The sequence below is a fragment of the Nyctereutes procyonoides genome, unplaced genomic scaffold, assembly GCF_905146905.1.
Source record: "Nyctereutes procyonoides isolate TBG_1078 unplaced genomic scaffold, NYPRO_anot_genome, whole genome shotgun sequence".
NCBI lineage: Eukaryota > Metazoa > Chordata > Mammalia > Carnivora > Canidae > Nyctereutes > Nyctereutes procyonoides.
Window position 1 is genome coordinate 22138406 of NW_026575128.1, and position 15852 is coordinate 22154257.

The window sequence follows — 15852 nt, forward strand, 5'->3', positions numbered from 1 at the left end:
CATTCAGTCCATTTCATTAGGAAAGCTTGGGATGCCTGGGTGGCTCAGAGGTTGAGCATCTGCCTTCAGCCCAGGGCGTGGTCCCAGGGTCCCGGGATCGAGTCTCACGTCGGGCTCCCTGCATGGAGCCTGCTTCTCCCTCTGCATGTGTCTCTGTCTCTCTCTCTCTCTCTCTCTCTGTCTCTCACGAATAAATAAATAAAACTTTTTTAAAAAAATTAGGAAACCTTTTAGCAGCTGCAAAGACTTTCTAAATGCTCTCATTTCCTCCTTGGAGGATTCAGGGGTTCCTATCTGAGCCACACAAGTCACCCCGCCCCTGATGAAACAGCTGTATAGGAATCACACTCTTATTCAATTTATGCGGAGAGTTTACTATTACAGATTTGAAAATTCCAACCATGATTACTGTTAACCCCAGCCTGCAAAACATCTTTATTATCGATGCACAGGACTCTTTGATGTTCAGCAAGTGATTTAAGCTGCACACAAATTTTTACAGTAAAACAGTCAGACGGTGACTTTGGAATAAGAAGGTAAAAGAGCAGGAAAATAAAAATGAGAAATAGCCTGATACTAAGGGTACAAAGAAATTTTCCAAAGCATCCAGAATAATAATTACGTAGGAGGAACCATCAAGAAGGAGCAGTAATAAAAACACCATGCAAACTTGCTGCGGATTTGTGTGATCCAAGTTCCAAGGCTGGCTCTAAGCTACTTGCATTTTTAAAATCTGCATTTCAAAAAAATAAAAAATAAAAATAAAATAAAATCTGCATTTCAGACATATTGATTTTTTTTACCCTCCCCCACCAATACGCCTCCCTAAAGTTCCCACACTCATCCCTTTTCTTTGACAGTAATGCTTATCCTGCCAGCAGGGCTTTTTCTCTTGTGCAAAATGTATTTGCTGCTGGCCCAGTGCACACGGGTTTAAAAGCGTTTTGTAGCAAACAACTCACTTCCTCCTCAGCTGCCCACTTTGCCCGTCACCTTCTCACTCCCTCCCGACTGGGATGCAGCCAAGTGTTGACATCTCTTATAGGCAGGATTGTTTGTCTGTGGAAGGAACCCAATTTAATTGGATTGAAGAAAAGACAGAGGGAAGGAAGAAATGGGGAGACGAAGAGAGGGAGAGACGGAGAGAGCACCTCCTGGATCATCTAACCAGGAGAGTGTGATCACGTTCCAGAACAGCCCACATCAAGGGCTTCAAATGCTGTTATCATTCCCATTCATTCTCTCCGTCCTCCCACCTCCGGCTCTACTGTCCTCAGACTGACTTCATCATCAAGCTCCAGGGTCACCATGTGGCAGCACAGATGGCCCCCAGCAGCTCCAAGCCTGTAGTCTTCCAGCTTGGCATGCTTGCAGACAGTGCTACTTGCACAATTATATCACCCAAACTCCCAGACCTGACATATATGCTTAGGTCACAAGTCCTCCTTCAAACGATCACTTTGGCTAAACTCAGGGTATGTCCCCAGCCCTAGAGCCACATGGCATAAGGACAGTTCCTCAAGGGGAAATGGCAATGGCACTACCAAGGAAGAAAAGTGGATACTGAGCAGACCAGGACAACAGGTGTCTACTCTTGGCAGCTGCCACGCCTCCATCTGAGGAGGAGGGTCACTGAAGGCATCAACTCAGGCCACAGCCACAGCCTGGTCAACTCTTCCCTGTGACCAAAACCACTATCAGAGGGACACCTGGGTGACTCAGTCGGTAAGCATCCAACTCTTGATCTCAGCTCAGGGCTTGATCCCAGGGTCGGGAGTTCGAGAGTTGGGCTATAGGCTGGGCATGGAAACTACCTAAAAGACAACAGCGACAAAAACACGGTTGGAAAGAAAATTTCACAAGTATGCAACACTTTTCAATTACCTGAAAACACCTATTCATCTGGCTATTTATTGTCAGGAACACCTGACAATATAAAACAATATAAACAATAATAATATAAACAATATAAACCTATATAAAAAGGTTGCTATATATCCTAAGCAGCCTTTTTTCAAAAGCATTGAGACATTAACGTGATTTTAGGTTCTTGAAATCATTTTAAAATATTGTAGAAACTGGACAGGAAGAAATAGGAAGAGAGTCTGGGACGCCTGGATGGCTTAGTCGGTTAGGCCTCTGCCTTGGGCTCAGGTCATGATCCCAGGGTCCTGGGATGGAGCCCTGCTCAGCAGGGAGTCGGCTTCTCCCTCTGCCTCTGCCCCTTCCCCTGCTTGCACTCTCTTTCTCTTTCTTCTTTCTCAAATAAATAAAATCTTCCTAAAAACTAGAAAAAAAATCACCCTACACCTCCTTGTGGTTTTTCCTTATTGGTCCATCTACATCCACCTTCTAAATAGTCTTACTCACGGTCTACGTACAATTTAGTATCAATTTCTTTCCCTTAATGTGAAAAATGAAACTTTTTTTCTTGTGGTCCCATAGTCTACAATTTCTATTTTTTAAAGATTTATTTATTTGAGAGAGAGGGGAGGAGCAGAAGGAGCGAGCGAGCGAGAGAGAGAGAGAGAGAGTCCCAAGCAGTCTCCCTGCTAAGTAAGCCCTGAGCCCACATGGGGCTGGATCCCACGACCCCGGGATCACCACCTGAACCCAAACCAAGAGTCAAACGCTCAACCGACTGTGCCATGCAGGTGCCCCCATAAATAACTGCTCCCCTGCAATGTGATTTGTGTGCAAAGTTCATCAGCAGGGGTGCCTGGGTGGCTCAGTGAGTTGAGCGTCTGCCTTTGGGTTAGGGCATGATTTCCAGGTCCTGGGACTGAGCCCCCAGGGGGTCCCTGCTCAGCACTCAGTCTGCTTCTCCCTCTGCCCCTCACCCCACTTGTGTATTCTCTCTCTCTCTTCCTCAAATAAATAAATATATTTTTTAAAGAAATTCATTAGTAACAACTTAAATATCTGATATCAGGGAAATGGTTGATTTTCTTTTTGTTTTGTTTTGTTTATCCGTCTGAAGGAAAGTCAGATGGCCATTAAAAAAAGCAGTTATTTATGGGGGCATCTGCATGGCACAGTCAGTTGAGCATTTGACTCTTGGTTTGGGCTCAGGTGGTGATCCCGGGGTTGTGGGATCCAGCCCCATGTGGGCTCAGGGCTTACTTAGCAGGGAGACTGCTTGGGACTCTCTCTCTCTCTCTCTCTCTCTCTCGCTCCTTCTGCTCCTCCCCTCTCTCTCAAATAAATAAATGTTTAAAAAAATAGGAATTGTAGACTATGGGACCACAAGAAAAAAAGTTTCATTTTTCACATTAAGGGAAAGAAATTGATACTAAATTGCACATACATCGTAAGACTATTTAGAAGGTGGATGTAGATGGACCAATAAGGAAAAACCACAAGAATGTGTAGGGTGATTTTTTTTCCTATTTTTAAAGAAGATTTTATTTATTTGAGAAAGAAGAAAGAGAAAGAGAGTGCAAGCAGGGGAAGGGGCAGAGGCAGAGGGAGAAGCCGACTCCCCGCTGAGCAGTGAGATTCTGTTTCTCTATTACTCTATCAGTATCCATTAGTAAATAGATCCTATTTATTTTTGTAGGCTAAGTCTCCAGAATTTTCCAGTTTGGTTTTTTGGGGGAGTTTCTACCAAAATACACTGTCATTGGTGTTGCATATTACCCAGTTTCCCCACAGGGTCCCCAATTGGGGCCAGGGTGCTTTTCATGTCTGACCCCGTGGAGGGTCACGAGCCTAGGCGATGGCAGGTCCAGACCTGGGATATGGGTCTCTCCGTTCCGGGACCTCTGGCCCTATCCCTAGTCCAGGCAGCTTGGTCAAAAACTCGGTGGCGTGAGAAAACCATTGGTGGCAGGCCTGAGGAGAGAGGACTGGGCCAGGGAGAGAGGCAGCCAGCTGTGACCCTTCCTCTCTCCCCACGCCCCACCTTCAGGTCAAGCTGGGGGTCGGCACTGGGGGGCCTTCCCAGGTGGCTCCCTGCTCTGTATCTCCACCACCACCTGCCTCAATCACACTCGCCTCCTAGTCACCTTCAGGGTCAGGGACCTGCCAGCCGCCCTGCCAGGCCCGCCCGGGCCTGCTGCACTCTCACTGCCAAGGGCACCAGCAGCCGGGCCCGGATCCCCCACTAAGCTGAGGAACCCAGGACAAGTCCCTTAATTTTTGCAAGTTCAAGATAACAGCTATTAAAACCCGGCATTAAATAAGCATCTAACAGGCGGTGCTTGGGATTTTTCTTGATCTAGCCTGGATTTGGCAGGCTTTACCTGTACAGGGACAGATTGTGACTATTTGGGATTCTGTGGGTGGTCTCTGTGTCCCTCCTTCCTTCCCATTTTTCCAACCCTTCCAGAAGGTAAGAACTGCAGCTCACGGGCCGTGCAAACACACGCAGCGGTAACTTCTGACTCTGTTCTCCTTACAGGCCCCTCATGTTTCCTCGTCCCTACAGGGGGACATTCCCTGTCCTCCGCGAGGCACTCATTGCTGCCCCAGGTGTGACCCCCCAGCCATGCCCCACGGCCCAGCTGCGCGCTTGTCTCCCAGCCCACGGGGCCCCGCAGCCAGATGCCCCCACTTGGCCTGTCCCCTCCGCCCCAGGCTCCTGACCACATGCTACAGGGGGTGAGCGAGGTGGGAAGGAGAAGTATGGAGGGGCTCGGGCTGGGGCGCAGGACGGAGGCGGACCTGACTCCCCTGGGCCCTGGCGGGGCCCTTCTGGCACACACACTTCCTCCCACCCCGAGCAGAGGACCAGGCTCCTCACACTTCCCGGGTCTCAAGGTGTCCCCAGCTGGCCTTGAACATAAGGCAGAGCTTTCTTTTTGATTCAGGGGGAAAGGAACACATCTCAGAAAGCAAAAGCAACGCCTCCTTCAGCAAAGCCGAGATGATCAGATGGTTTGTAAACTATAAGAAGGGATTGGAAGACCGGTGCCTAATTCCTCGGCAGCCTCACGATTGCCTCATTTTCTCACATTTCCCTAAAATGTGGGCTGCTGGCCTCTCTCAATCAGGCCCCAGGCCCAGGGACTCAGGTCAGACCGGCCCGAGGCAGTGACTTATGGGCCCAAGGGTGACCCCACTTGTGTCCCACTGGGGTGAGGCCCCAGGTCTCCTTTGTGTCCCCCACCTGCCACTCCTCGAGCCCCTGGGGACCTCACACTTCCCAGACCTGCATTTTCATCCTGCAGGCATTCTCCTACTTCTCCTACTTCGGAAGATCTATACCTTCCTACATCCCTGGGAACCAAGTGCTGACTCTGGCTGGGCATCTGGGGGAGCCTGACCTGGGATCTCCTTCTCAGCTGAAAATGTGTTTCCCCCAAATGCACGTGGCAAAGCCCTAACTCCCAGCATATCACAATGTGACTATCTTTGGAGATAGGGCCTTTATTTTTATTTTTTTTTAAGATTTTTATTTATTTAGTCATGAGAGACCCAGAGAGAGAGACAGAGACACAGGCAGAGGGAGAAGCAGGCTCCATGCAGGGAGCCCAACATGGGACCATTTAATTACTAATCTCATCCCCAAAAAATCTCCAAAGAAACACCCAGGGTAGTGTTTAACCAAAGATCCGAGCTCTCTGACCCAGAAAACTGACACATAAAATCAACCAATACACACATCTTCCTCGCACTACCCTGCCTTGCCCAGTCCTCACCAAGTGCAATGTCCAAAATGATAGTTACTAGCCACATGGGGCTACTAAGTATTTGAAATGGGTCTAGTCCAAGGTGAGATGTGCCGTATGTGTAAAATACACTAGGTGTCAAAGACTTCGTAAAAAAGGATGTAAATATCTCATTGATAATTTTTTATGTTGATTTCATAGGGGGATGATCATTTATGAGGTAGAGTGAGGACATTCCTTTCCTATGACTGCCATACAAATTATTTCAAACTTATTGGCTTAAAACACAAATTCATTATCTTTTCTGTAGTTCAAAAATCTGACGCGGTTCTCATTAGGCTAAAATGACATTTTGGCAGGGCTGTGTTTCTTCCGGAGACTCCAGGTGAGAGTCCACATCCTTGCCTCTTCCAGCTTATAGAGGTTGCCTACATTCCTTGGCTGGTGGCCCTCTGGCTCCATCTTCAAAGCCTCTCAAAAAAAAAAAAAAAAAAAAGCCTCTCTTACCCTTATTCCTTCTGAGCCATCTCTGACCACCGACAGCAAGACTCCTTGTTCAGGAAGTCAAGACTAGATTGGGCACACCTGGATATTTCAGCATCCTCTCCTAGTATCAAGGTCCTGAACTTTAATTATTTCTGTAAACGCCTTTCTCTATGACAAGAAGATTCAGAGTTTAGGGATCTCAAACATCCTTTGGGCCATTAATCTGCTTATCACATTGCGCCATATAAATATTAAAATTATTAATTTCACTTTCTAAAACTTTTTTTAAGGTGGCTACTAAAATGTTTTTAATTACATATGTGGCTCTCATTACATTTTTACTGGACAAACTCTATTAGAAATTGGAAAATACAAAGATCAAGGGACTTGTCAAAAGATATAAATCAGGTCAATAATGATGCTGAGAACTTTGAAGTGCCTCGGGGCTCCTCTCTTCCCTCACTCATCCTGGGTGATCTCATCCTATCTAATGACTTTAATGCTATTTATGTGCTGATGACTCCAAAATTTTATCTCCAGCCCAGACCTTACCCTTGAACTCTTGTCTCATATATCCAACTACCTACCGATGTTGCCATGTGGATGTCTAATGGGCACCTCTGATGTAATATGTCTCAAACTGAACCCTTGCTCTTCCTCAGCACCAATCCCATTCTTCATCCCAAACTGCTGCCATACACTTTCTCCCATCTCAGTAAGACCCAAAACCTCAAAAGAATCCTTGATTATTCTTTTTGCTTCCTGGCCCATATGCAATATATCAACAACTTTAAATATATATATTTATTAAATATTAAATATTTAATTTTTATTAAATATATATTTATTTTTATATATTATTATAATATTAAATATATTTAATTTATATACAATAACTATATATTATTGTGTATATATATATATATATATATTATCAGTCCAATATATTAGTTAACTCTACCTTTGAAATACGAGTATCTAATTATTCTCAACAGCTCCCCAACCTGGTCCAAACCACCACTGTCTTTCACTATGGTTAATTCAACAGCTTCGTATCTGGTCTTTATACTTTGATCCTTCTCCCTTTTGGTTTATTTTTAATAGAGCAGCCAAAGTGATCACATTAAAATATATAAATCATGTCATTCCTCATCTTAAAATTCTCCAGTGGTTCTCTATACCACTCAAAAGAAAGGCTGAATTCTTACCATGTTCTATGAGGCCCTCTATGGTCTGGCCTCCAGACGCCACTTTGACCTCATTACCCACCACTCTTTCCTCAACTTATGCCATTCATTCATATTTGGCCTCCTTGCTGATCATGGCATGCCAAATATGCTCCTATCTCAGGGCCTTTGCACCTCCTGTACCTGTTTTTCATTCACTCTACTTCAACATTCTCCAGGGAACCTAGATCTTATTTCTTCATTTTCCTTAGAACCTCACCTAAACTTCAACTTTCAGCATCTCCAAGCCATCACCCTCTATCACCCTACACTGCTTTATTTTTCTCCATAAAAAAATGCCTTCTAGCACTAAATGGCTTATGCCTACTAGGTGATTCTTCTCAAAGAAACGTTTCCATAAGGACTAAGCCTTTCACCTGCTTGTTCCTTTCTGTATCTCTGGCACCTTAAACAGTGCCTGACATACAGTAGGTACTCAATAAGTACTGGACAATAAATATATAACTAATTGACTCAGAAAGAATTAGCAATGTTAGGTTGAATAATTAAGAATAAGCTAGATAACCACGTATTCAATATTATTTTTTTCAGAACTGCATTATTTAGTTCCAGCAGGTTTTTAAGGCATTTTTCAAGACTCATCAACCACGTTAGCCAATTTTCAGACGAGAATCTTATCCTTCAAAGAGTTGGTGGTTTCAAACCCTCATTGCCCTTTTGCCATTCAAAATCATTTTCTCTCACATGGATAATTATTTAAATCTAGCCTTTAGAACTGGCAGAAGAAAAAATGCAGATAATCGCTGTTACAATAAATGGAAAAGCAGAAAAAATTACCAATATTTTCAGTTCATTTAACCCCTAATCAACTGTCAGGCAAAACACCCTTCCTGACTGACTGCTTCAGTTAGAAAACCAAAGGGCCTGCTTCTCTCAGGTTCCTGTCACATCATCAGTCTCAGAAAGCAAACTAATTGCTTATCGCTCATGCAGAATGGGAACGGAGGCATTATTTTTTCTTATTACTGTACAACCCTATTTCCTATTTGCTAATGTTTTTAGAACTGTTAATCTCAACTTTCAAATTGCATACAGAAAGCACCTGTTCAACGTAAATGTTTCCTTTGCTTTGTTTTTCTAAAATCACATTGCCCTTGATGTTATTATCTATATGTGATACTGTCATGTTTTAAAGAAACTTCCAAAGTACCAATAATCTTTGTCTTTTTTCCAGAAAATGTTAGGTAATGCCTACATGTTTTCCCAAGTCTTTACCAATCTTATCACCCTTCGAGACATAAAAAGTACAAGTTGTTCTGCTGAATCATTTTTTAAATTACCAAAATTTGGACCTATGAGTATCTCAAAGTTGAAAAGAAATATCAGAATTGATAAGTTAAGGGCAGTAGTAACTCCCACCCTAGATATTAAAAATCCTACTCCTTCCCCAGATATTAAAAACTTGCTCACCGTACTATACAGGTAAACCAATGGAATAGAACAGAAAAGTCCATACAGAGGCCAGAACATATATAAGAATTTGGTATATGAAAAAGCAGCTGGGCAGCCCAGGTGGCTCAGTGGTTTAGCACTGCCTTCAGCCCAGGGCAGATCCTGGAGACCCGGGATCGAGTCTCACATCGGGCTCCCTGCATGGAGACTGCTTCTCCCTCTGCCTGTGTCTCTGCCTCTCTCTCTCTCTCTCTCTCTCTCTGTCTCTCATGAATAAATAAAATCTTTTAAAAAGGGGGAAAAAAAGCAGCTGTTTTAACAGACTATTTTATGATTGCCCAATCATTTGGAAAAGAGAATATTTTTTTATCATTAATTTTTTTTAATTTTTAATTCCAGTATAGTTAACATACAGCATTATATTAGTTTTAGGCATACAGCAAGTGATTCAACAATTCTATACATTACTCAGTGCTTATCATGGTAAGTATATCTTACTCTTCTTCATCTGTTTCACCCAACCCCCCACCCCTCCTCTGGTAACCATCAGTTTGTTCTCTATAGGTAAGTGTCTGGTTTTTTGTCTCTTTTTTTTTTCTTTGTTCATTTGTTTTATTTCTTAATTTCCACATATGACTGAAATCATGGTATTTGTCTTTCTCCGACTGACTTATTTCATTTAACACTATGCTCTCCAGATCCAACCATGTTGTTGCAAATGGCAAATGGCAAGATTTCATTCTTTTTTATGGCTAACTAATATTCCATTGTAGATACACACCACCTCTTTATCTATACATCTATTGGTGGATACTTCGGCTGCTTCCAGATCCTGGCTTTTGTAATTAACGTTTCTCTAAACATCAGTTGCATGTATCCCTTTGATTTACTGTTTTTGTATTCTTTGGGTAAATACCCAGCACTGGGATTCCTGGATCATAAAGTAGTTCTATTTTTAATTTTTTTGAAAAACCTCCACACTGTTTTCCACAGTAGCTATACCAACTAGCAGTCTGACCAATAGTGCAACAACAGCTCCTTTTTCTCCACATCCTCACCAACACTTGTTTCTTGTGTTTTTGATTTTAGCCATTCTGACAAGTGTGAAGTGGTATCTCATTGTAGTTTTGATTTACATTTCCCTGATGAGTGATGTTGAACATCTTTTCGTGTATCTATTGGCCATCTGTATGTCTTCTTTGGTGGAAAACAGATTATTTAAATCCTACATCACTTAGGAATGCTCTACCTGCAATTAACAAAACAACAAAAACCATCAGAGACTTCATATATAAGGATGCTGAGTTTCATATAGCGTGAAGTCCAAAAGGAGACAGTCTCAGGATTGGTTCACTACTTAAGGATGTTTTTGAGTCCTGGATTCTTTTTATCTTTCCTATCCAACATCTTCAGTGGGTTCGCTTTTCGCCCTTTGGCTTGTTGCCCCATTATCCAAGATGGCTGCCATAATTCAAAACATCAAGTGCTCACATACCAAAGTAAAAGTAGGCCAGGCCCTCCTTTAGTATCTCTCTCCTTTTATTAGCGAGTTAAACTGTCTTTCTAGAAGCCTCCCAGAATTTCTCTTCTGCTCATTGGCTAGACTAGGCCCAGAATCATTCCTTGCTGCAGAGGATGCAGGTTAAGCCAGTGTCTGGCTTTTTCAGTCTGTAGTTGGGAGGTGGGCAAGGGAAGAGGGGGCTGGAAATGGCTATTAGGTAATCAGACTCTCCATAATGCATATCAAATACATGCTTCTGGCCATCATCAGAGTAACTGCCACTGGTCTAGTCCTCCCCTGATACACGACTATAAAACTAGAAAAAATATGTGAAATGATTGTTTTCAGATGGTGGACAGCAGAATAAACAGGACCAAGCTTACTGAGAAAGAGAAACAAACAAGGTGAACCATGTAACTATCTCAGCTTTCTTCTGGAAAAAGTTTTCAGACTGCAGCAGCAGATGGATAGAGAGTCCACACAAAGTATGGTGGTCTTACTGAGTTGAGGAAGTAAGGTTTGTATATTAATAGCTTGTAGCTATTAAAGTGGCTGGAATATGTGGGATAGGGTACCAGAAAAACAAAGGGACATGGAGCTCCAAAACTCTGCAAAGGAGTCCCCTAGAATCTTTGACCAAATATTAAACTGTGTGTTTGCGAAATGAGACTCCATGTATCTGGGCCAAAAGAACTATCAGGGCCAAAGGACCACTAGGATGCTGTGAACTGAACAACAACCAAAGCCTGCATGCACCTGGGAGACATTTGAGTTTCAAGCAGTTGAAGTAAAAAGACCTCGTTGTATACCCTGGGAATTCGGTGGAGACTCCCAGAAAGGCTATGCTTAAAGTATGGCTAATGTAGCCTTAGGGTAAAGACTTCTCCAGACCTGCCCTAACAAAGCTGAAACACAAACCTGGAAAGACCATGCTGATTCACAAGTACATTAATTGCCTACTGAATAAAACTTACTATTAAAGGAGAAAAAAATCCAGATGCTCAATTATGTACATTCATCACACTCATATACAAGCAAATATTATTAAAAGATATATGAAGAGAGACACCTGGGTGGCTCAGCAGTTAAGCATCTGCCTTTGGCTCAGATCCTAGAGACCTGGGATTAAGTCCCACACCGGGCTCCCTGCATGGAGCCTGCTTTCTCCCTCTGCCTATGTCTCTGCTTCTGTGTGTGTGTGTGTGTGTGTGTGTGTGGTGTGTCTCATGAATAAATAAATAAAATCTTAAAAAAAAGATATATAAAGAAAAATTATGACCCATAACCAAGAGAAAATCAGTCAGTGGCATGCCTGGGTAGCTCAGTTGGTTAAGCGTCTGCCTTAGGCTCAGGTAATGATCCCCAGGCCTTGAGAATTGGGCTCCCCTGCTCAGTGGGGAGTCTGCTTCTCCCTCTCTCTCTGCCCCTCCGTCCCTCCTCGTGCGTGCTCTCTCATTCTCTCATATAAATATTCTTTAAAAAAGAAAATCAATCAGTAAAAACAAAACCAAACATACATGAGTAAAATACTTGAGGGCAAAATGGAAAATATAAATTGCTAGAAGAAAATGCAGGTGGAAATTTCCATACTTTACACTGAAAGTAAAAACTATCCATAAAATGGTTGGTAAACTTGACTTTCTACAAATTTTTAAAAAACTGAATCAACAACAACAGAACATTTGTGAACTGAGTTTAAAGAAACAAGCAGTGTGGTGCCTGATGGCTCAATGGTTGAGCATCTGCCTTTGGCTCAGTTCGTGATCCCAGGCTGAACAACACATGCATGCAACAATGCATGATGCAACCCTGCATCAAATGCAGGGTCTTGGGATCAAGTTCCACACCAGGCTCCTCTGCAGGAAGCCTGCTTCTCCTTCTGCCTGTGTCTCTGCCTCTGTGTGTGTGTCTCTCATGAGTAAATAAAATCTATCTAACTATCTATCTATATATATATATATATATAAAACAAGCAGCAAACTGGAGGGAATGTAGTTTCCCTGAAAAATGGTTAAAGTTACTAATATATAAAGCCTTTCTGAGATTAATAAGAAAAAATGATGCAAAATTTCAAAAAACGCAATGCTTATAAAAAATACTGAGGCTGGGGATTAAAAAGTACACTTATCATGATGAAAAAATAAAATAAAATAGAATACTGATGGTCAAAAACATAAATATTCAGCTTCATTAATAAGATAAATGCACCTAAGTACCAAAAACTTATTTCACATAATACACTGGTGCAGATTAAAAGGTATAACATGCTGTTAACAAGGGTAAAAGGAAACTCTTAAATACCATAAATGAGGAGAGAGGTATGGATGCATTTAAGAGGTAATTTGGCAGCATTTGGTAACAGCTGAAAAACGGTTTATAATGCCCAACTCTGCAGTTCTGCGAACATAGCCTGAGGAAATAACTAGTCAAATGTCCAGGAAATGCATATGATGACATTTGTCACAGGGTAGTTTATAGCAAGCAGCGGATTCCAAGGACAAAATGGCAGCAGACAATGGCGCGCCTATGGACTCAGCCAAGCTGGCAGTGCATATACAAGCTAACAAGACACAATGTATGTGAAAACTAAATGACCCAACTCACTAAACCCTGTCACAGTTCAGGCCTCCTTGGGCCTTAACTGAATGTAACACTGTGAGGAAGGAGCCATTGAAAAAGCCCGCCAGCTCTGTGCAGATCATGAAGGCGAAGAACGTGCTGGATAGAAAGGTCTGTGTCAGAGCAGCTGAGGTCTGTAGCTTGGCTCCTACATTGATTTGCATCACATGCAAGACACTCGTGACTCCTCCCAGAAGTACTCACGTGGGGGGACCATTTAGCAAGGGGCTCAAGGAGGCAAGAGAAACGGAAGCAAGACCCAAGGGATTTGAGTTTTCTGGTTAACACTCACCAGGAAGTGAGAGGTAGGAACAAAACCTACCTTCTCTAGGATCGCCTTCCCTATTGAGCCTCGTCCCATAAAAAGCCAAACCAAACCAAACCACGCTTCTGGTGGACAGTCCAAAGCTGCTAGAGAGGTTCATTTTTCTTACTTGGTTTCTAAAGTCCTCTTCCATATTTCTTTATCTTCTCTCTCTGTAGGACAACCCATCGTTTTTACCGAATATACTTTTTTTAAAAAACACAGATTTCTACTCGTAGCTTTTGGAGATAGGGGAATAACGAGTATATTATTTATCCTTACTTAGTTTTTTTATATGACTACATTTTGAAATTTAAAAGTAATTGGGGGAAAAAAACATAGCCATGTATCTTTTGGGAAGCAAAAGTGAGAATCACTCAAAAGCAATCCTGACACACTATGCCTTAAATGCTGTTTTTATATTTCTATCTTGTACTAAAAATATTCTTGATATAATACTCATCTCCACTGGACTACGTTCTAAATACATGTCCAGAAAAAAAAAAAAGCACATTCTCTAAAATGAATCCGTTGAGAGCAGGGACTTTTTCCTTTCATCCATTCTTTTATTCAACAAAAGCAATTATCAAGGGCTTCAAAGTGCCAGGCACTAGGTTTTGCCCTGAGTTTATAACCTGAGCAAAAGAGATGCAATTTTTTCCAAAAAAGAATTTTAGGTGGAGAGGTTGTGCTTTTTTCCTTTATATCCAAGGGTCTCACAAATGCCAGGAATAAAGGACACACTGGATAAATTTTGGCTTAACTAATTGCTAACCATCTTGGGCACCAGGGCCTTTATCTCAGCCTCAATAATAATAATAATAATAATAATAATAATAATGCTGCCCAGGGCATTATTTACTCAACCATCCATCGTCCATTCAGCGTGTTAATATGACCTATACATTTGCAGATACCCTGCTCTGCAAGATGGGACAACAAAAAACACGCGAAGGACTCTGCAAATGAGGAGTGTGGCCCGTGGGAGTGGACATAGTGGAACATCCCTGCCTTAGCTCTGTTTTTGACGCCTGTAGGAGCTTAACACATAGGCCTTTGACGAAAGGGTTAATGACGGAGTATGTGCTATTAAAAAATAAGACAGAACAAAAAGATAGGAATGGCTAGTTCTTTATTTTTTATTTTTATTTTTATTTTGGAATGCCTGGTTCTTTAAGGAAAAAACAAAAAACAAAACTTCGTGTATGTGTGTGTGCAGGTGGTGAGAATTCCAACGATTTTGCTATTGTTCAAAATATTTTCAGAATTCCTTTTGGTAACAATATTCGTAAAAACGTCCTAAGGAGGGGCACCTAGGTGGCTTAGTTGGTAAAGTGTCTGCCTTCTCCGGTGATGATCTTGAGATCCTGGGATAGAGCCTCAAGTTGGGCTCCCTGCTCAGCAGGAGCCTGTTTCTCCCTCTCCCTCTACACCTCCCTGCTGCTCATGCCCTCACTCTCTGGCTGGAGTTCTTCCTCTCAAATAAAAAAAGTCTTTTTAAAACAAATATCCCCCCCCCAAAAAAAAAGAAAAAAGAAAACAAATATCCCAAGGAGAGGTTTAACTAAAGTTTTTGGATACAGCTGAGATAGTAAGAATTTCTTTCGGTCAATCACAAAATAAAATCCTACTCATTTCTCAAATGTTCTCTTCTACTAGTCTTAAAAATAAACCAACAAAAGAATTCTGCGGCCAAAAAAGTTTAGAAGCTATTTCAACCTATGCTCCCCCCTGGAGATTTGCAAAGCATATTTCTATCATACTATCAGCCCCTGCTGTGTAACCATGGGATCCCAAACTACTTTGACTCAGAAGTCTTTTATGTTTTCTAATTTTTTTAAAAGATTTATTTATTTTGGAGATTGAGAATGAGAGCTCCAGCGGGAGGAGGAGATGGAGAGAGAATCCCAAGCAGACTCCATGCTGAGCACGGAGCCCGGCTGGAGCTCAATCCCAGGACCCTGAGATCACCACCTGAGCTGAAACCAAAAGTCCAATGCTTAACCAACAGAACCACCCTCTGGAGTCTTTTAAGAAAAAATAATGCCTCCTAATATCTCCTAGAATGCACATTGGGCAATCTTTTATTGAGATAATTGACAAATAACGATTCTTTTTTTAAAGTAACACATGACTATCTCATGTAATTTAAATTTTTTTTCTAAAAGCACTTGCGTGACTGACTCAGTCAGTAGAGCATGCACCCTCGATCTCAGGGTTGAGTTCGAGCCCCATGTTGGCTGTAGAGATTATCTAAAAATAAAATCTTTCTAAAAATAAATAAATACACTTGGACATATAGATTTTAGAAAAACATACCTATTTTTAAAATCAGTTACTGTAGCCAACATTGCAAGTTGTATCTCTCATATCCATTTTTCCCTTCTGCCTCTAAAAAACAAATCTTTTCTGGTCAATGTAGCAATGTGCTTGGCTGAAAAACACCTAATTTCTATCCCTTTCTGGCCTTGTGACCAAGTCATAGCAAATGAGACCGAGGCAGAAGTAATTCGTTTTGGTTTCTAGGAAGGCTGGTTAAGAGGGATGCCGCTGGCGTGCCCATCAAGCCTGTGGCCTCTGTCCCTTTGTCCTGGCTGGATCACCGTCCTGACACCTTAGGTGCAGCCAGCATCTCGTAACCAGGAAACCGAAAGCTGTGCTCTCAGGAGAAGAGCAGAGAGAGAGAGGTGG